Here is a 21,834-nt window from a genome sequence, read left to right as displayed (position 1 = left end):
TGAGTTTATGTAGCTTCATCTAAGACTTTTCAAACCTTCAATATATTATATAAGTAGAATTTGACTGTAATTATTCTGAGTCTGTTATTTGCTAATCCACCTTTTCTCCACGTAAATTTTAACAATTTTTCCATCACATGAAGTCTGTGTACACTACATAAAATGTTTTATAAGATAAATGTTTTATTAATTCTACTTGAACACTTACTTGCATTATTTTTTTTCTTGCCTCTTAGCACCAATATATCAATATCATCTGCTCATTTTGCCACATGGAAAATCCAGCACTCTGATGGTTTCCTCATTTTCAGGTGAACATCAATGGCTAAAACTGAACTTTACAGCTATCATTAACTCTATTAATTAATATAATATTAATAACTATATTAATTAATTAATTAATATTAATTAACTATATTAATTAATGTAGGCACAAATATGTTACATGCTCATCAGCATCATGTGTTCAACTCAGACATGTTGAAAGTAAGTATTGATCATATGCCAAATAGGAAATCAATAAAACAGGAGTAACAATATAAATATATGTTCTTTCTAAGTAATTACCTAATGAATGGCAATTGATAATATTTGGAAATATACATGGATTTTACCTGAAAATAGATCAAGAGGTTTTCAACTGAAATACCTCAAGAGAGATAAGAAAAGCACTTATAGTGTTTTGCTTTTTAAAAATATCTTATCAACCTTATCCTCTGCAAATCTGCCAGAAAGAAGCGTGATGGTTGGCCAGGAAAAGTGCCAAGAAATCATGTGTACAGTGCAGCTAGCAAAGCTATTAAGATGCAACAGTGAAGTAGATAAAATAAATCTAGAAATACTGAGTTCTTAGGAAATCGTGGAGTTTACAGAAATGATGCTCTTCTGCAACACTTGCCGATAGCAGATTAGCTCATCCTACTATTACAGATTACATTCGCTACTAAAGTGAGTAAGACATAGTTGTCAGGATTCATTTTCTCTTGGACATCTTCTTTATGGACTGCAGTGACATGTAATAAAACCAGAGAGAAAACAACTCTATCCTCATAGATGTTGAAAACTGTGCTATCAGAACCACATGTATTGCTACAAGTATTTTGTAATTGATGGCTCTAGGTAAAATTTCTATTCTGCAGTTCTTGAGTGTTTATGATAATCTTAATGATTTCATGCCAAAATTAAATCTGACCAATATTTCTTAGAAAAGTTAGGTGAGATGATAGAAATCAATTTGCCTTGCAACTTATTCATTTTAACGGGAAACTAAGTATGATGTGGCTCCTCATGCCAATCAGGTGAATTTATGTGCTATTGGAAATTAAAAATGCAGACCAACAACATTCATGCATGTTCATACAAGTCCATTAACTAGGAGTTTCTCAGGAAGCTAAGCTACGTGAGGTTACATTGTATGTACACCTCACTAGGAACATTTATACAGTGCAGAAAATGGCCATTCCTAAATTGCACAAGACTAATACTTGTTAATACAGCAAATGCTGAGTAGTCAATTGTTTCTAGTTATTTTAGTTTATCTGTAAACTTAAAATAAGTTCTACTATACAAAAGACAAATCATTGAAATTTTTTATTCTTTAAACACTGTAAAGCATTTCCAAATGTGTCTTGTATACACATTTTAAACAATTATAAATCTGCCTTGGGATTCTACAAGCTAACTGTTGCTTTGAAGATAAGCCTCGATAACCTGAAAAATATCGACAAGTAACTTTGCTGTTGACTTTTGCTTAAAGAGATTTTGAGATCACAGCCATTCCTTCTGTGTGACCTGACATTCTCCTTGTGAGATTGGAAATCACTACATGTCCCAGTGAGGTGTGAGAGTCTCTGGTTACCTGAGAGCCATTCTGTGTCATGTTCAATGTCTAAAATCTTCAAATAAATAGAGAACAAGTAGAAGATTAGAAAATATATACAAGAAATTGAGAGTAAATATATCTATAACAGACTATAACCAAGGATTTTAAGAAAAATAAATATTAAGTCATTAGCAATGGTAAAATGTCATTTAGTAAGGAAAAGGCTAGCTGGAGACTAGACATAAAAGGACAAACTAACTCAAATCTCTGCAAACTTTATTTTGTTTTATGGCATCAGTATAAGTTGCTTAAGTCTTTAATGACTTGTACTGTCTGAAGCATTCTTCTATTTATTCTTATTCACTACTTATAATCACTTAAGTGATAAGTGATTAAGGAAAGGTTACCATGAAAAAGTTTACTGCAGTTACAGCAAAATAATTATTAAAAGATAACTAAACATGACTCCATATAAATTAAAATCTAATGGGAAAAGATACAATAAATATCCATAGGCACATACAAAATATGAAAGGACATTGTGGAAACAAGCAAGACTGAAACATTCCACCCTATACAGCAGCTTTTTAATCAGGGAGGTAAACAACTCAAAATAGCTTCCAGAAGTCCTTGAAACTGGCATTATTCACTAGACTTCTCCCTGCTAGAATAAGCAATGAAAATCTGAGAGTCCCTCTCAAAAAAACAAACCTAGACTGCCAAGAAAATTCAGCCAGCTAAACTATAAAGAAGATACAGATCAGACCTTGAAACCAGCCATGGTGCCTGGAAGAGGCTGAGACAAATAGAGTCACTTGTAAAGAATGCTCCATCCTATTTAACTGCCTGAAGGCTCTGCAGTATGTTCCAGATTCCCAAAATTGTGAGCTGTCAGTCAGGCTGGAGTATACTTTGGTACTGTAGCTGTCTTTATGTCATTTCTGCTCTAGTAATTAACTCAAAACCTGTAAGTAACCGCAGTAAAATTCATTGGTTTGCCAAGTTGAATTTTGGTGGAATCTTTACTTATATCTCTCAAGGGTCCCTATGTGGGGTGAATAGAGAGAGGTTTGTGTTGTAATGCCCCAGAAAATGCCTTGTCATGTAATTAACCAAAAAAGAAAAAATGGGGAAAGTGGGTGGAAGAAGAACTTAAATTTTTTTTTCTAGGAATAGACTTGTAAGTCACAAAAATATCTCCAAAGTATTCTACAATTGGAGAAAAGTAAGAATTCAAGCTGCCAGGGGTATCCTGCTATGTTGAAATGCCTAAAGGTTAAGTATGGTCAGAGCAGGAGTCCAGGAAAGAAAGAGCTACAAGTATAGTCAGAGAGTTAACACCTGTAAGATTTAAAGTCATTAAAGTATCTCCATGACTACCCAATAAGCATAGTAGATACTGGGGTTTGTTGCAGTAGAGTCTCCATGAATCAGAACTTGCTAGACATCTACCTATATAGAAATGCTTATTCTATGCAATTGTCCTATGTGATATGCAAGGTTCTGGACTTTAAAACCTAGATCAGGCAGGAGAGAATACAAGGAAAAGAATGTGGTATTTTTTAAATCCAAAGAAATTCAGGAGTAGAATTCTTCTTCCTTTTTCCAGGAGTTGATTGACAGCTTGGGTGAGACTAAGACAGATTCACATTATATAGTTTAATATAATTACCTCAAACTTAATGGATTTAAATTTGGTTTTAAAATTGATTAAGCTGCTTCATTGATAAATTTGTGTTTATGAAAAATAATCTTCATAGAAAATTGTTTTAGCATTTAGTGTTGGACTCTAAGATCTAAACCATGGGATGTGCTCACACAGAAACACACATGGACAGGGGATTTGCTGCAAAAACATGAGGTTTACTGATAACCAGTGCACTGGGGTTTCCTCGAATGCAGGCAAGAGGAACCCCAAGCCAAAGCTGAGAGAAGTTTTTATACAAGATCAGTTTTATCTCTTAAACAATAACCACAAAGGCTGACTTCAACAGCTGTTCCCAGGCCCGGTCTCTAGGTGACTCAGATTTGCAAATTATCTTTATATCAATGAGTGTTAGCTAGGTAGCTTCCATTTGCCCAGGTATATTATGTTAAGGGCCCAGCTTCCTGATTACCTCTTATCTAGGGCCCTTCCCCTGGAATGTGTATGTAAGTCTTTGGAATGTGCTCTTCCCAGGATGTGTCCTGAGGCAGTTAATTTTTGAGTTTAAACCAAAACCTGAGATTCTTTCAATTTTAAGTTTAAACTAAGACCTGAAATTCCTACATTAGCAGCCTGTTCCTAATTCTGAGAAATCTTGTCTGCCTTTGAACTACCAAATCTGTTTTTTCTGGGAAAGGGGCAGGCATTTGGGGACAGTTGCACTTCTTTAACTTCTCTTTGGGGCTTTCATACAATATGGAAAATATTGTAATCTATGACGACCAAATGGAGGTGGCTTCTGCTAGACTATTTTCTCTAGTGTAGCAGTATAAGCTTTCTTATACCTCAACATCCATGTCTGGAGCCATGCTATTCTTTATGTATAGAGAGAATTACATCTCTGTCTCCCTTTACTCAGTAAGACATAGTTTGTATCATTCTATCTGTGATATGCTTTGTATGTACTTCTGTGTTGAACTCCTTGCTTTCAGAATCAGAATTTTTTTTCACACAATTAAGAAAATCCTTCATGTACAACTCCCCTTAGGGCCCAGAATTTTATTGCCAATTGTATAGGCAAGACCTTCATCCCAATGGCAAGTAATGGCACTAGGCTGACCATCAATGCTTTTCATACTGTATTTATCTCTAGCCACCTCCATTTGGCCTTCATAGATGGCTATGTTTTCCATATTGTATTTATCTCTAGCTACCTCTATTTGGCCTTCATAGATTACAATGTTTTTCATATTTTTCTTATCTCCACCCCCTTCCATTTGGCCTTCATAGATCTTGTCCTTGCTAAACTAACTGAGAAATCAGTGGACCAAAATCAGGCCAGTATAATAGGCTGAAGCAAAATCTGTTGGGCCAAGTTTTATTCCATATCTTACTAGTTCATGTGCATGGGCTGCACCAACTGTCATAGCACATTCTATATGGTCATAAACAGTCTGACAAATATCTCTATTAGTTTTATGAACTTATCCTGTATTTGAGCACATTGCACTTATTTTTTGTCCTAGATCACCAATAAATTCTAAGCAGATTCATCAATTTATCTTCTTGTCATCTTCAAAATTTCACTTTGTATATCTTAGAGTTGACCTTAGTCTGTGACTACTTTTATAAACCCCATCCTTTGGAGTAGAGAATCAAGAGTATAGCTCTACACAAACTGTCCCAGAATAACATGAAGCATAGAAGAGGGAAGACTGTAAAATGCTTTATTTGGATATATTTAGTTGGATAGCAATAATGGATTTTTTATGTCACTTTTATATATACCACATATATTGAAGAGCTCCAAACTCCGGAGACCCTTCCTCAAGTCTTAGGACATTGCGGCCATCCAAAAATCACAAGAAACCATACCTTGCACTCATATCTTAAGAGTCCATCTCTGTATTTAGCCTGGTAAATCCTTTGCTTTCTGGGGAGTATAGTTCTCCCTTCTTGTGTGCACTATTATCTCTTTTTCTCTAGATAGTATCTGGCAGGATAGCTAGCAATCTGAGTTCTTTCTCTTATTCTGTGCTTTAAGTGAGGCCATCTCTTAGGCCCACAACTGGAACAGGCTCCCATATCAAGACACTTGATTTGTCCAGTTATTGCCTCAGGCCACTGAGTCTCCTCCTTTTTTGGTGTCCTGGGCAACGAATACTCACAGTTCCTGGCTTCATCAGGGTTTCCTTTCTTGGAATATAGTCCTGCAGACATGGGCTGTGGCAAAAGCATACCTGTTGTCCATGCAGATGCTGGCTTTCTTGTCAGCCCCAAGTTCCAAGGTTGTTCTCTGCACTGATGATCTCAGGGGTGGGGGAGTCAGTCCAGATGGCATGTGTCCACCACAGTAGCGCTGGCTTGTCTCTGACCAGCATGGAGAAAACTGCTCCTGTCTGTAAAGCAGGTTACCTTGGCTCCTGGCTGGAGTCAGCCCTCTACCCGATGAATTCTTGTCAGCTAGTTGTAGCCCGGGTAGGAAGTGTTGTATCTGCATGTCCATCTTAGGGAGTAAGTCTCTCAGGGGATAGGAGCATTCTGGGATGACCATAAATGAATGGGATACCCAGCCCATCTCTTAGTCCACCATTTTTGGGTAGTCCATGACTACGTTTTGACCCATTGGCCTGGAGGAAGCCCCTGTGTCTATCAAAAGTTGGGTGGCTCCAAGCCACCCCATCTATTTCAATAGCTGTCTTCACACAGAGCTAATATCTTCGACACTTGGGGTGTTTTTCAAGGCCTGGGATTTCCTGGCCCTGGCTTCTATTTGTTAGGGCCCTCTTGGACCCCAAAGCTGGCTCCTTTACTTGCAATGTGCACACTGGTCTTTATTTTTAAAAGTTTATCTCCCTTTGATTGGAGCCCCTCTTCTCTGCTTTCTGAAAATTTTTTCCCTGTCACCTTTTTCTTTCTAGTCTCAGCAACTTTACACTAGACCTTTTATCTTCTAATCTATCATTTCTATTTCTCTCTTCTAGACTTACTTAGCAACTTACACTAAATTTTTTATCTTGTCTGTTCCTTCTTCCCCAGACTTACTAAACCTTGATGAAAATAGTGGGGTCTCATGTAACTCTCTCTCTCAAGATCTATCAGCGGGATCTGGCATAGGCCTTTGGGTGTCCCTTACCTTCTGTCACATGAAGGTTTCAGTCACATCTGGTCCAAATTAACCCGCTGCTGACCATGGCCTGATCAATTGATGGGGTCCCCAATGTCTCCATGTCTGAGGGAACATTCTTTTTCCGGTGTCCCCTTTTGTTCCTCACTTCTGAAGACCAGAACCTGCAAGGGTCTTGTGAAAGAAAGGCTCTTATCTTTATTGTTTTTGATCACCTGTAAAGCAGTAAATAGTCTCTTAGAACTCTGTACAGACTAGTGTATCTGTGAGGCTGCATGACTATTGTTTACATCACACTAGAGACTTTTATTAGTTCAGTCTACAAACAGTACCTTGTCCACAGGTGTAATGTGAGCTCACCTCTGAAGCTCCAAGAAGGAAACCAAATCAGAAATGAATAGCTTTATCCACAGTATTTCACAGCAAGGACTATTAAGATGTCACTTATTTGAATTTAACTTTTGAAAAAATAGAAACTTTGGTCATAGTTCTATAAAAACCTTTTAAAGAGTTATTTCTGATTAGAATATTATTTTAGAAGTGATATACAACAAGAACAATAAAGTAAACATTTTTATGTCTAACATAAGAGCACAAGTCTTCACCACTTCTTCAATTTTATCTTGTCAGAACTCTCATCTTTGAACCAAATCTTAATGAAAATCTCATATAAATAATGAAATTGTCTCAAACAGTAATGGCTAGAAAAGCTATCAAAACTGAAGCATATATATATATATATATATATATATATATATATATATATATATATATATATTTTTTTTTTTTCTGACTCAGGACAGCCTGTAACTTTTAAGCTGTAATTTTAGGAAAAAAAAAGCACTCCTTTACTTATTAAACTGGGAAAAATCATTATCAACTTTCTTTTTCTGCTGGTGCCCTTCTCCTGGCCAGAGAGCAGGGCGAATTATCAGTTTTTCTTGTGTAAATCAAGACTGCCTCACAAGTAAGTTTTAAACTAAATTAAGTAAGCAGTTTTGACCAGTTCTTTTCTCTTTTTTAAAAAAATAATTAACTCTCAGGTGAACAATCTTGCTGCGGCTGTTTGTCTAGCTGCCCTGGCTCCACTGCCAGGTTTTTTGTTTTTTTTTTAATCATCTGGGTTCTCATCTATCTTCATAGGCAGCAGGTGGAAAACCACCGATTTGTTGCAGCAGTGACCTCAAGGTATCCAGTACAGCCACACACCAAATTAGGTGGCTGTCGCACGCTGTTGCTGTGCTGGGGAACCACGAGTTGTCGGCCCGCCAAGTGCGGGCTGGGTGAGGGCACCCTCCGTGTGCTGTTACCTGGAGTATACCCTATATGTGGTTGGCGGGCAGTAGGAACATGAACCGCGAGCACGAACTGAGGTAGCTGACCCTTATTAAAGGACCTGCCCGCCTTTCTGCAGTTGTATTCTTGTACCAGCGGCTTCATTCCTCTCTCTGCCGGCAATCATGTTACCTATTTTTAACTCAAGATGTTTAACACAGTAGATTAACAGCTAACACACAGATGATTTGCCAAGAAAAGACACACACATATAAAAAACCACAAATAGCTCACCCCTCTCACGGGTGGTACATAAAACACAGATAGCTCACCCCTGCCATGGGTGGCACAAATAACACTTAACTACATTTGGTCACAACCCCAGATGGAGAAGGATTCCACGTCTTCTCCCAAGTAGGAGCGCTCAGCCTCTTGAAACCTGACGGTCAGATCCCCTGACCTTCTGGAAGGCCTCTCGCCTTCCCCCTGAAATCCAACGGTCAGATCTCCTGACCTTCTGGAAGGCCTCTCGCCTTCCAAGTAAGACTCCAATAACCAGACAGATTCAGATTTAACAGATTCAGACAACTTGGTCAGCCTATGCTGGACCAAGTCTAACAGATTTCAAACATGCCAGCAATGAACAACCCAAAAATAGACACACTGCCATGAGAGCATAACAACCACGGTGGCCATTTCTGACCTTTTCTCTCTAGTTTCATTGTTAACACACAAAAAGACTAACAAAAAAACCCGTCTCAATCGCCAGTGCCAGCCAAGAGGGATTCCACGTCCTCTCCGGCACCTAGATGCAAACCTGTGCCAGCCTAGAGGGATTCCACGTCTTCCCCGGCACCTAGATGAACCCCCAAACGTCTCTGGGGGTGCAGCAGCTAGTGACTCTCCAGCACGTCTGCTAATCACTCATTTGTCTCCTCTCAAAACAAAAATGGTTACTGCCCTTCACGAGACAGAAACAGCTGCCAGTCCAAACCGAAGTGCACTTTTCAGAAACCAAATAATTCAGACAGATGGGCACAAACAACTTAGAAACCAAATAACTTAAACAAACCTAGACAAAACAGCACAGGATTTAGGCAACCCTAGCACACAAGAAATCAGACAATTTAGACAAAAGGTCACACAACAACCAGACAGAAAAAAACAGCGTGGTTCTTGGATTAAGGTGGTCGCATATCCCGGATGAGCCCCCAAATGAAGAGCTCCAACCTCCGGAGGCCCTTCCTCAAGTCTTAGGACATTGTGGCCACCCAAAAATCACAAGAAACCATACCTGGATGCAATCAGCAGAGGTTTATTAGGGGAGGAGCCAGTGGTCAAAAAACGACAAGCTCTTTAGCTCCAAGAGCAGGGTTTTTGGCCCCGTGTGGTGGGTTAAAGGGTCTTTTATAGCATGGGGTGGGGGGAGGAAGGCATTTTCGCGCGCTTACACATGAATGGTTGCATTTTCGTGCGCTTACACATGATTGGTTGTTTTACAAATTTTGAACATAGCACTGGGAAGACCAAGGGAGGGGTAACCAAGAACAGTGGAACATTTCAGAGAATCTAGACCAAATGATCTAGAGTCATGTGAGATCACTCTGCACACTCATTCTTCTCAAAAATGTGGTTTTCACCATGCTATTGTGTCCTATCCTGCCATTTCAGATTACTATCTTTACTTTTTCCGGCTATAGGGCTATGGCCCCACCTAGGTGGTAGCATCTTTATCTGTAGTCAGGAATGCCTTCCTGCCTTGAGCGAGGCTTGGGGAATATAATCCAGCAAGTGTCCTTCACCTGGAATGTAAAGGCCTGAAATCTTATTTTCAGTTCCGAGTTCTGTAAGGCGAAAATTCTACACATATTTCATAAAATGGCCTTTATAATTTTTCACTCTACGTTATCAACCATACTCAGCCTCAATTCCCCCACATTGGTCTACTTGCTCTTTGTAAGCAGTCTCTCTTATACTTTCAAGATTTACTGTTCTCTTTTCTTGTGAAAGAAAAATACATATTTTCCTTTCTTATTTAACTCTGGCTTACTTCACTAAGTGTGGTGCTCTCCAATTCAATTAAATTTCCAGCAAATTTCATTCTTCATTTTGGCTGGATAAAACTGTTTACTCTCCTGTAAGATGTATGCCTCACAAAACTGCCCAGAATCAAGTTTAACTGACCAAGCCAGCTCAGTCAGTCAACAGGTTCTCCAGGGAAGGAGAGATGATTAAAAAGAAAAATGACAATTAGACAACACTGTAGCATGACCCCAGCCAGTTCTGAGGCTGAGGAAGGTTTATCTTCTCCCACCACCCCATCAGCTTTTATACCACTATAAGTACATTAAAAATTAATAAAAATCAGTTCTGAGTAAAGGAACAAGCAAGGCAAATAAACAAAATCCTGTAAACAACTTTCTAGGGGCTAGTCAGAATGACCAAGACAAAAGAAATGCCACACATGCCTAAGCCTGCTCTGATCTTTGCATTAACTCAAATGTAAGTGTTCTTAATCTGAGCCTACTTCCTGAGTCCTGGCCCACAGTCAGATACAAATTCTGGTCAGGTTTCTAGAAGAGGCCCCCAAAAGCTCTCTACATTTAACCTAAAGTCTAGTCCCCACAGCCCAACAAAGTTCGCAGATGAAACTGTAATAAATCCCAAGAAGTGTTTTTTCAAACTAAGACCATGTTCTGGGTTGTTTTGGAAGACTCTGGCCACTCTTAGCTTACCAGGAACCCCCTGCTCAGATAGCTCATAGTGGGTGTGGGGGGTGGGGGCAAGAGGAATTCTATTGTTTCAGCATGCTGGGGTCATCCCGCATCTAAAAGGAGAGGCAACTCCATGCAGCTCTTTCAGTGAGTCTTTATACAGTTTTTAGAGTAACAACAACTAGGCACAATATGATTGGCAGAACAGTGTGACTTTTAAACTGATTGACCTTTAGGGAATGAGGTGGCAAGGACTTCCCTTGTCTATAAGTGGTCAGCAGTCTGTCCTGTGAAATGTGTCCATGTGCTCTGAGCCTCCCCCGAGTCCCTGTGGTCTGAGAAAGGTTAATTAGCCTCTCTTTTCTGGTGGGGAAGGATGTTTAACTGTTCTATTTCCTTTTAATATGGGAGGAGTCTGGTGGAATTTTCCAAGATTCCTGAACTGACCTCTTCAGTTTCCCAACATGATAATTCGAGTTTTTGTTGAGAATGTATTGAAAGGAAATCAGACAAAGAGTAGGAAGTTCATTAAGAGTTATTAGTCTACAGCCCACATCTAGATGATAAATGAAGGCAAAGTGAATCAATATGTAGGGGTGAAGGCAGTGTTCAGGATATAGAGATCATTTGTAAGATGAGTTTGTAGGACTTTTGGGTCTCGGCTTAAATTTAAGATTAAAAGAACCCCACTGTTCCCAGACACACCCCAGGAGGGGCACATTCCTTAGTCAGAGGACACTTGCTTGATTAACATTCAGAAGAGGAAGGGAGAGTATGATTAACATTCTTCAGACCATAGGAAAGGGGACCCACATGTGGGTGGGAAGGCCCAGTGCACAGAGACACATTCCAGGATGGGAGGTGGTCAGAAAGAAAGTAATGTGTGAATCTGAGTCACCTATAGACCAGACCTGAGAAGGTCAGCCTTTGGGGTCCTTTGTGGTTGCCCTCCTGTACTCTGTATGAGAACCACTTCCAGTTTTTGTTCAGGGCTCTCTTGCTGGCTTGCGAGAGAGTCCTGGTGCACCAGAATAATCATTAAACCTCATGTTGTTGCAGCGAATCCTCTGTCCATGTGTGATTCTGGGGGAGTGTGTCCCCTGGTTTGGATCTTAGAATCCACCATTTCAACAAGTTAACAAGATCTGAAGTGAGGAGTGGCATTTTCAAGTCAGGGTCTAAAAGAGAGGGATGAATAATGGACAAACCCAAAACAGAATTATTAACTATTCACTAAAGTATAACATAAACAGAAAAAAGAGTAAAATACATGAAACATGACAGTGCAGGTTGGTGAATTTCATAAAATGAGTTACATCTGTGCCATTATCTACCTTATAAAGCATAGTCAGTCTGAAACTTCTTAGTGTCCTGTAGTAATCACTCATGCTATTCACCTTATGTTGGAATTGTTACCAGAATTCTACTTTTATATTCTGTGACCCACTCACATTATATTCTTTTGTATGAATCTGACTTGATTTATTTACCCAATGTGCTGTTAATGTTTGCTTTAATTATTTCTCATTCAGGTAATGGGAGAGGCTTATATATCTTTACCCATTTCTTATTTATTTCTCATATTCTTAATTGAATTATTTATGAGTATCCATTTGACATGGTTATTGGTATCTGTTGGATACTGATCATGTATCTGAGAAATATTTTCAGTTCTCTCATATCTCAACCTGTGATTTAATACTGGTATTGAAGAGCTCCAAACTCTGGAGACACTTCCTCAAGTCTCAGGAAATCACGACCACCCATAGATCACAAGAAACCATACCTGGATGCAATCAGCAGAGGTTTATTAGGGAAAGAGCTGGCAGCCAGCGGTCTGACCACGCACTCGAGCAGGAGTAAGGTCCGACCCCCAACATCCAGTCCATGGAGCGTTTTAAAGAGAAAAACCACAAACCAGGAGAGTGGGCCAGGGGTGAGGGGTTGCCAAGGATACATAACATAAGAATAGCAAAACATTCCAGAGAAACCCACCCTGAAAGGTTAATAGCCATGGAAATTACTCAGTACAATCATTTTTCTCAAAAATGTAGTCTTACCAAGTCACTGTCCCCTATACTGTCATTACAAAATATTTCTCACTTCCTCCAGTCACAGCCCCACCTAGACGGTTTGTATTTTTTATGGTCAGAAATGTGTCTTCCTGCTTCGGCCCTCCGCCCTCCACACACACAGGTGGGCCTGTTGCCTGAGGCTTGAGGAATGTAATCCAGCAAGTGTCCTCTGATTCAGAGGCAATGTCCTTCACCGGAATGTGAAGGCCTGAAATCTTATTTTCAGTTCCGAGTTCTGGAATCTGTACTTTCCCTGCTCAGGTCTAAGGTGAAAAATCTACACATATTTCATAAAATGTCCTTTATAATTTTTCACTCTACAGTATCTTTACAATATCAGTTTACATTTTTTCATGGTTAATTTGTGCAATTTTTTTCTTTGATGATTTCCACTGTTGTGACCTATACAAGAAACAATTATATAATGTTATATAAATATATATATATATATATATATATTCTGAAAGCCAACTAGTTTTACCTAGTTAGTTTATTTTGTTAGTCTTTTTAAGATGACATTAAAGAAAAGTAGTATATGGAATCTGTCTTTAGAAATGGATCTCATTTTGAGAATTTTATTGCTTTTTTTTTCCTGTTTTTGTACAGCATTATTATTTGGCTTAACTCTACACCTATTTAGTCTCAGGTTCTTGGTCACCCAGGCAGAGTTCATTCCATCTATTGGAATGGGTCTTAGGTCAAATTAGATATTGGCTGGTTTCTCCCACAAGTTTTGTGCCACTATTGCACTAGCAGATCTTGAAGACAGGACAGTATTTGTTACTCAGTTGAGTTGGTGTTTCTGTTTCTCTATAGGTAATTGGCAGTATATCTACCTGTACCAAAGATACTAGAACATATGAAGGTACCACTTGACTTTCTTCATGTTCTGTGAATTGTTTAGGTGTTTTCTCCAGCAATAGGGCCTGCCTTTTCATGTTTATGGAAAAGAACCTATAGCCTTGCCAATGGCCTAGGTTGTTTGGTGGGTTCTATGGATCCCCATTAACCAACAGTTCAATTAAATTCAACCCATTTCCATGACTGGAAACTTCATTTGGTAACATCCAGGTGGTGCTGTTACTTCATTATTTGGTGATTTCATTTATATCTTTATATGTTTATATATTTTGGGAAGATTCAACTGTATTAAGTTTCTATAATATAATGGAACTCCTCAAATGATTCTTAATTTTAGATGTCTCTCCTGATAGTCCCTCCTTCTTCCCCTCTTCTCTTTCCCTCTTTATGTGATCATTCTGTTCCAATGTTGTCCCCACTATCCATAACAATTTAATTTCTCTTTTAATGGAAATCTGTCTGTTCCTTCTAATTCTTTACTCCACACCTCTGTTATTCTACAGATTGTAGCTTGGTTATCACTGACTTCACAGCTAATATCCATATATAAGCAAACACATACTGTATTTGCCTTTCTAAGTTTAGGTTAACTCACTCAGGGTGATATTTATCTAGTTCTCTTCATTTACCTATGAAGTTTCAACATAGTTGAACATGTATCTCTGTTGTGAAATGACCAATCCTTTAGTATATGACCAAGAATCATTTAGTTGGATCTTCAGTCTCATCTTCTTGAGGAACCACCACACCATAGATGCTGCACAACTTGGCCATCCCTCTAGCAATGGAAGAGTGTTGCTCTTATTCCACATGGTCAGCAGCCTGAGCTTTAGAGTTTTAATGACATTTTGCTATACTTGTAGATCAGTGTCTTGATTACCCATCATCAGAAATGCTTCCTCCTGTAGTAGATGGAAAAACAAATAGAGACCCAGAGCCAGACATATGCAGAGTATGAAAGACCTTGGAATATGCAGTCTCAAACTGGATTTTTCCATAAAATTTCTCATTTAAGGCTCAAGGGACCATATGAATGAGGAAGCGGAAAGAGTGTAAGAGCCAAAGAGGATAGAAGACACCATGGAAACAAGCCTTCCTAAACACAACACAAACAACATATATATGAACTCATAGAGACTGGGGCAGCATGCTCAGGGACTGCATGGGTCTATACCACTTGAGGTTCATAGAATTTAAGGGAGAAATGGACATGCTTCCACCCCATCCCAGAAGCTATCTCCAATTGATAACCACTTGCAAATAAAAATTTAGTTTTCTCAAATTGAGTCACACAGGAAACAAACTGTTTAAAGTTAGCCATAGGCCTAGAGTGGATGGTCAATAGAAAACAAACTCAATAGCATCTTTGTAGGTTTCAAGTCTCATAATTCAGTGTCAGGAATTTTGTTCTATTTTATTCTCTCTCTCTCTCTCTCTCTCTCTCTCTCTCTCTCTCTCCTGTCTTTCCTCTCTCCTCTGCGGATTGTTTTTCATATATACTATGGCTTCAGATTTGTGTATTTATAGGATTCTATAAATGAGGAAAAGTCAGTCTCTGTATCTAAATCTGTTTTTTATGCCATTTCTTGGTTTTTTCTTTGTGTTTGTTTTCTTCTAATGTTTTGTTTAAATTCTATCTGGTTATATTAGTATATTATATTAATGACCTTTGGAAGCTTATTTGTTCTCTTTATAAAGATTTTTTTAAAAAAAAAAATATGTATGGTGTACACTGTAGCTCTCTTCAAACACACCAGAAGAGGACATTGGATCTTATTACAGGTAATTGTGATGCACCATGTGGTTGCTGAGAATTGAACTCATGATCTCTGGAAGAACAGTTTCTGTTCTTAACTGCTGAGCCATCATTCTAGCCCTGCTTGTTTGTTTCTGAATAAGAAAAAAAAAGGGTGTGGATCTGGAGAGGAAAGTAGGGATATAGGAACTAGGAGAAGGATGGACAGACCCCTTAATCAGGTTATAGTAAAAGAAAGAAAAAGGAAACAAACAAGAGTCCCAACATTCCAGCAGTGTACTTTGCTTTGCACTTAATACAACCACACTTTTTCACAAATCACAGTCCATAGTCTGTGTTGATTATCTCCTATTTTTGTTACTCATGTAATACAATAGCCAAGAAAAGCTTGTTTCACCATTGTCTCCACAGCTCAGTTGTCCTGCATTCTCAAAGTGAACTCTATAGTGCTATAATAGCTTGCCTGACAAGAGACAAAGTTACTGACAAATCCTGAGTGAAATTAGTAAACATAATACAAGCAGTTTAGTTTTAGTTGTTTACTTATTTTATACACACATATGGTGTGTGTGTGTGCACGCTTGTATATGGGAAAGTTGATGCACATGTATGTCATAGTTTGCATATGAAGGTAAGAGGACAAACTTGGTTGTTAATTCCCACCTTTCCTTCTCATTTTAGATAAAGTATTTTCATACTTAGGCTATGTTGGGTTTCTGGCAACTGTATTCTCTTACTTCTATTATCCTTGCATAGAATCAGTTTAGGATTATAGTAACTTCTTTTACTGAATCTTTTTAGATGATTCCAGGGATGCTGAAGTCATATTATCAACTTGTATGGCAAGAAAATTTATCCATCAAACCCCTCTGCCTCTACCTCCAGGTCAAGCTGTGTGAATTTCAGTATAGTGATACCTGTATATGCTACTTCAGTTAATAACTAGAATAACAGTGTCCTGGATTGTGCCTGCTAGGACCTTCAGTTAAGAAGTGAAAGAACCCAGGGTACATTGTGTAAATGGGGCAATAGTCAGCCATATAATAAAATCTGAAAACCTGTTAATATTTTACTTTTGTTACACAGGCAGCCATTATTGAACCTGCTATCATATATGAGTGATAAACCTTTAACACAATGTAACTATGAATTTTTGCACTTTCATGTTTTTTCATAAGAATGGAAAATTTGTGCTAGATGTGCAATAAGCTAAATAATCATTTTGACAGTGCAGAATGAAAGTTGCTCTATTCAGATATTACTACAAATAAAGACATATTAGTAAAATGAGCTTAATATGAAAACACATTAACTCAATTTTATAATACTTTAAAAGTTCTTTCTAGAACTTAAATTATTTATTGTTAAAATATGATATTTATGTCAGTGCCTATTGTACTTAGGAGATATGCATAAAAATTATTAAAAATTAACATTATATAGTTGTTCAAGGTATCAACAGTAAACAATTATTTTTTCTTCTTCAACAACTTAAAAGACTCAATTTGAGCTAGGCAGTGGGGGCACGTCTTTAATCCCCGCACTTAGTGAAGATCTCCAAACTTGGGAGACCCTTATTCAAGTTTCAAGAAATCATGGCCATCCAAAAATCACAAGACACCGTACCTGGATGCAATCAGCAGAGGTTTTTTTGGGGAGAATTGGCTAGCCAACGGTCAAACTGCTCATCCACGCAGGAACAGAATTTGACCCCGGCCAGCAAGCTGAGGGGCTTTTTCATAGCATGGGGTGGGGAAAGGGAGGAATTTCCACATGGCATTGGTTGCATTTTCACGTGGTTACACACGATTGGTTGCTTTACAAATTTTGAACATCAGCAGGCTGTAACACTGGGAAGACCTCAAGGGGGTGAGGGGTAACCAAGAACAGTGGAAAGTTAGCTAGTTCTTGGAACCACCCAGATGACTTGCATCTTTCTCTGTGGTCAGGAATGTGTCTTCCTGCTTTGGGCCTTCCCCACCCACAGGTGGGTTTTCTTCCCTGAGGCTTGAGGAATGTTGCTCTTCCCCAATGTATCCCAGGGCAGTGAAGGCCTGAAATCTTATATTCAGTTCTGCTTTCTGGAACCTGCATTCTTTTTGCTCAGGTCTAGGGGTAAAGAAAAAACCTGTATATATTTTATAAAATGGTCTTTATAATTTTTCCCTCTACATTAGGAGGTAGAGGGAAGTGAATCTCTGATTTTGAGGCAGGCCTGCTCTACAGAGCAAGTTTCAGGATAGCCAGGGCTACACAAAAAACCTTATCTCCAAAAAAAGTCAGAATTTGTCTTAGCATAAATAATGATTTTCAGCAGTGTTTTAACTGTAGGGATTATGACAAGTTGGCTACATACAGGCAATTTATGATAATAGATTCATCTAGCTATTCTTTATATAAAATGTCACATTAAGATTCATAAGAACAAAACCAAAAAAAAAAAAAGAACAAAACCCCAGTAATTTGATAGGTTTGATGTCCATTTTACTGACCCTAATATTTGAGAAAAATCTAGAGTATCAATGTCTATAATACAATTAAAGGAACTTATACCTTAAATAAATTTTTAGTAAGTAAAATTACCTCTTAAACTTAATTAATAATTATTACATACAGGAATGTTTATAAATTGCAAATGTGGTTACCACTAACTTCATGGCACAATTGCCTCTGATGCCTTTAAGATATAAGTAGATTTCTGTAGAGAGCCGCGGTGAGCAGTGACAACGTTCGCCATTACAAGATGGCACTGGCATCCGGTGCTCCCGCAAGTAATAAGTGGACTGCGCATGTGCAAGTGCTGAAAGCGCTCCAAGTCACTGCCCAACCCAGGGCGTAATACGAGGTAATGAGCAAGCAGCCAATCAGAAGTGAACACGCCGCTCTACAGTGTATATAGGCAGCACCTTTTCAGGGCTTGGAGTCTTCCTCTTTCCATTGCAATAAACACTTGCTGCAGAAGGATCCTGGTGCCTGCGTGCGTTCTTGCTGGCAAGACAATTGCGTGGGTCACAGCTGGTGCCAAAACCCGGGTCACCCACCATCGCCAGCACTGAGGAGACCCCCCATCCACGGGGAGGATTCAGAACTGCAGGACAAAGGTAAGCTCTGAGAGGCATGTTTGGTCTTGATTTGTCTCATCTCTCTCCCCAGTTGGCAGGAGCTCTTGAAGCTTTCACTATTGTGCTAGCAGCGCTCATCCTCTTCCTTTTGGTTTCATTTTGCTTCCACAAATATTCTTGTTAAAAGGCTTGCCTCCGTTGGGCACAGTTAGACGGACGTAGATAAGCTGCGGTGCCCCTCTCCATGTGTCAGCTTCTCTCGTAGATAAGAGAGCAGTATGGGAGCTTCACATTCAGTGATCACAGCGCTTTAGTCGCTCTTGCGACAGCATGAATTAAAAGTTTCTACAAAAACGTTGGAGGGGTTTGTGAAGGAGGTCGACCACGTGGCGCCCTGGTATATATGCTCAGGGTTGCTAACGCTCACCTCCTGGGACAAATTAGAGGGTGACTTGATTAGAGAACAGCAGAATGGGAAATTAAAGCCTGGAACTAGACCGCTGTGGAAGCTAGTGAGATCGTGTTTACAGGACGAGAAATGCCGCTCGACTGTAGCGGCAGGCCAGGGAGTTTTAGAGGAGTTGCAAGACAGCATGTCAGAAACAGAGCGGGATAAAAGGTTGGGGGCTCACTCAAAAAAAAGAAAAGGCATGCCTAAGAAAAAAGACCCTTCCAAAGACGCCCAGTCTGAAGAAGCGAAAGATAAGGGAAAGGACGCCCTGGGAGAGAAGTGTAAGGAGGGAGAAAATGCCCCGGAAAAAAAAACCTTTTTATCCAGGAAAAGAAACCTTTTTATCAGGTAAAAGAACTGGAGGCCTTAGGGCTTCATAGCTCTGAGTCGAAGGAACTAAACCCCTCTGAGGAGGAAGACTTAGATGAAGAGGCAGCCCGCTATGAGGAGGAAAGGTACCGTCCAGATGAGCGGCCGCCGCTGCAAAATTGAAAGCAAAAGAAAACAGGAGATAGGAACCGTACGGCCTCTCAGCCTGTTGCGCCCTCCCGACCTATTGTCACCAGCGCCCCTCCACCTTATGTGGACAAGTGCTGCTCAGACTCCTTCCTTTCAAAGGGAGATAAAAAAAAGTTATTACAAGCCTTTTCGGTGTTTGAGGCTGCGGAGGGAGGTCACGTCCACGCACCGGTAGAATATACCCCTATTAACTTGCTGAATCAGTTAACAGATATGGAGTTGATGCTAATTTTACAGTCATGCAGCTTGAGAGACTTGTCACTATGGCGATGACTCCGAATGATTGGCAAAATACAGTAAAAGCTGCTCTCCCTAATATGGGACAGTACATGGAATGGAAAGCCTTATGGCATGATGCTTCTCAAGTACAGGCAAGGGCCAATGCCAATGCAGAAGGCAATCAAAGACAGTGGACATTTGAATTGTTAACAGGGCAAGGACAGTTTGTTAATAATCAGACAAACTACAATTGAGGAGCATACGGCCAGATCTCCACTGCCGCTATTAAAGCATGGAAAGCCCTCTCAAAGAAAGGTGAGGCCGGGGGACACCTAACGAAAATATTACAAGGCCCCCAAGAGCCATTCTCAGACTTTGTGGCTAGGATGACAGAAGCAGCAGGCAGGATTTTTGGAGACCCGGAGTGAGTTAAACCACTGATAGAACAACTGGTGTATGAAAATGCCTCACCAGAGTGCAAGGCAGTCATTACCCCTAAAAGAAGCAAAGGGTTGACAGACTGGATAAAGGTTTGCCGAGGAACTTGGAGGCCCGCTTACTAATGCCGGCCTTGCAGCAGCTATCTTACAAAGCCAAAACCGCCCAAGTCCTGGCAGCTGTAAAGTCTGCTATAACTGTGGCAAACCGGGTCATTTGAAATAAGAATGTCGTGCTTCCACGCAAAAAAGAACTCCAGGGCTTTGTACCAAATGCAGAAAATGTTATCATTGGGCTAATGAGTGTCGCTCAGTTAGAGATATTCAAGGAAAGCTTATTCAACATGATTCCCCACCAGTAGGAAGAGATGAAGGTATTCCAAAAAACAGGTTTCTGGGCCCCAGATCCCAGGGCCCCCAAAAATATGGTACACAAGTCAGCAACCAGAGGACACCTCTAGCCGCAGAGCTACAAGAGGCTCCGCAGGATTGGACCTCCGTTCCACCTCCCAATTCTTACTAATGCCACATGTGGGCGTGCAGCCTATCCCGGTGGATTTTAAAGGTCCCCTGCCTGAGGGAAGTGTCGGCCTTATTCTAGGTCGCTCCTCTCTTACCTTGAAGGGGCTTGTGGTTCATCCTGGTGTGATAAATCAAGACTATACCAGGGAACTTCAAGTTCTCTGCTCTTGTCCACAAGGCATATTTTCTATCTCTCCTGGGGATAGGATTGCTCAATTGGTTGTCCTTCCAAGTTTGCATAATTGTTTCCCATCCACCAGGGTACCTAGAGGCGCCAATGGGCTTGGTTCTTCAGGAACTGACTTTGCTCACTTGGTAGTTGACCTTAAAACTAGACCCACCTTGCAATTAATGATAGAGGGGAAGAACTTTATCGGAATTTTGGACACAGGAGCTGATAAAATTATTATTTCCTCCAACTGGTGGCCTAAGGCATGGCCTGTTACACAATCGTCCCACTCCTTACAAGGGTTGGGATATGAAGCCAGCCCCGCAGTCAGTTCACGCTCATTGACTTGGCAGCCACCAGAAGGTCAAACAGGAAGCTTTATACCTTATGTGCTTCCTCTCCCCGTTAATCTCTGAGGAAGAGACATCTTACAAGACTTAGGATTAACATTAACTAATGAGTACTCTCAACAAGCTATTGATATTATTAAAAGGATGGGATATGAGGAAGGAAAAGGACTTGGCAGAAAAGAACAAGAAAGATTAAGCCCAATCTCACAAGAGTGTAATACAGGAAGACAAGGTTTGGGTTTTCCCTAGTTGCCATTGAGGGTTCTATGCCCATACCCTGGCTTACGGAGGAGGCCGTGTGGGTTCCTCAATGACCCCTATACTCTGAGAAATTGGAAGCTGCTACAAGGCTGATTAAAGAACAAGTACAGCTTGGTCATTTAGAGCCTTCCACCTCTCCTTGGAATACACCTATTTTTGTCATAAAAAAGAAGTCAGGAAAATGGAGACTTTTCCATGATCTGAGGGCCATTAATGTGCAGATGCGGCTATTTGACTCTGTGCAACGAGGCCTACCTCTGCTCTCTGCTTTACCTAAGCAATGGAGGATTATAATTATAGACATTAAAGATTGTTTTTTCTCCATTCCTTTATGCCACAAGACAGGCAAAGATTTGCATTTACCTTACCTGCTGTTAATCACCTTGAACCAGACAAAAGATATCAGTGGAAAGTTTTGCCTCAAGGCATGGCCAATAGCCTCACCACGTGTCAGCTGTATGTACAAATGGCCCTTGAGACAGTTAGGAAACAATTTCCCTCCTTGTTGCTGATCCATTATATGGATGACATTCTTATGTGCCATAAGGAATTAGTTATTTTGCAGACCT

The 21,834-nt window shown here is 39.9% G+C and overlaps 1 pseudogene; it reads left to right on the top strand.

Annotated features, from left to right (window-relative positions):
- The first annotated feature begins 11,860 nt into the window (after positions 1 to 11,860).
- Positions 11,861 to 20,486, top strand: LOC143435307 (endogenous retrovirus group K member 5 Gag polyprotein-like; annotated as a pseudogene).
- Positions 20,487 to 21,834: the final 1,348 nt, after the last annotated feature.

Source organism: Arvicanthis niloticus, chromosome 20, assembly GCF_011762505.2.
Source record: "Arvicanthis niloticus isolate mArvNil1 chromosome 20, mArvNil1.pat.X, whole genome shotgun sequence".
NCBI classification, from domain to species: Eukaryota; Metazoa; Chordata; class Mammalia; order Rodentia; family Muridae; genus Arvicanthis; species Arvicanthis niloticus.
The sequence above is the reverse complement of the archived record's forward strand: the minus strand, read 5'-3'. Positions and strand labels throughout refer to the sequence as shown.